Source organism: Tupaia chinensis, unplaced genomic scaffold (assembly GCF_000334495.1).
Source record: "Tupaia chinensis unplaced genomic scaffold, TupChi_1.0 Scaffold141414_1, whole genome shotgun sequence".
Taxonomy (NCBI): Eukaryota; Metazoa; Chordata; class Mammalia; order Scandentia; family Tupaiidae; genus Tupaia; species Tupaia belangeri.
In genome coordinates this window covers 721,032-721,930 of record NW_006201276.1, presented here as the reverse complement: position 1 = coordinate 721,930, position 899 = coordinate 721,032, and the positions used below count along the sequence as shown (strand labels likewise).

The 899-nt window shown below is 41.4% G+C and overlaps 1 pseudogene; it reads left to right on the top strand.

The window, feature by feature from the left end:
• The first annotated feature begins 315 nt into the window (after window positions 1–315).
• On the top strand, window positions 316–876 carry LOC102486973 (S-phase kinase-associated protein 1 pseudogene; annotated as a pseudogene).
• Window positions 877–899: the final 23 nt, after the last annotated feature.

The following is an 899-nucleotide window of genomic DNA, read 5'->3' as shown; positions in this document are numbered from 1 at the left end:
ATTGATGCAGAAAAAGCATTTGATAAGATACAACATCCCTTCATGATCAAGACTTCCAGCAAAATCTGCATAGAAGGGTCATTACTCAACACAATAAAAGCTATCTATGAAAAACCCATAGCGAACATCATCCTGAATGGAGAAAAGCTGAAAGTTTTCCCACTAAAAATGGGTACAAGACAAGGATGCCCACTTTCTCCACTCCTTTTCAATATAGTACTGGAGAGTGGCCTTGTTCTCCTCCTTTCTCTTGTTTGCCAGCCCTGCTCCACTCTCGTCAGCATCCAGGCAGTCATCTCCCTGAGACTGGACACCATGCCTTCAATTAAGTTGCTGAGTTCTGATGGAGAGATATTTGAAGTTGATGTGGAAATTGCCAAATAATCTGTGACTATCAAGACCATGTTGGAAGATGTGGGAATGGATGATGAAGGAGATGATGACCCAGTTCCTCTACCAAATGTTAATGCAGCAATATTTAAAAAAGGTCATTCAGTGGTGTACCCACCACAAGGATGACCCTCCTCCTCCTGAAGATGATGAGAACAAAGAGAAGCGAACAGACGACATTCCTGTTTGGGACCAAGAATTTCTGAAGGTTGACCAAGGAACACTTTTTGAGCTTATCCTGGCTGCAAACTACTTGGACATCAAAGGTTTGCTTGATGTTACATGCAAGACTGTTGCCAATATGATCAAGGGAAAAACTCCTGAGGAGATTCGCAAGACTTTCAATATCAAAAATGACTTTACTGAAGAGGAGGAAGCCCAGGTACGCAAAGAGAACCAGTGGTGTGAAGAGAAGTGAAAAGTTGTGCCTGACACTGTAACACTAAGAATTGTTCCATATACTAGTTGCACTGCTCTGTTTATAATTGTTAATATTAGACAAACAGTAG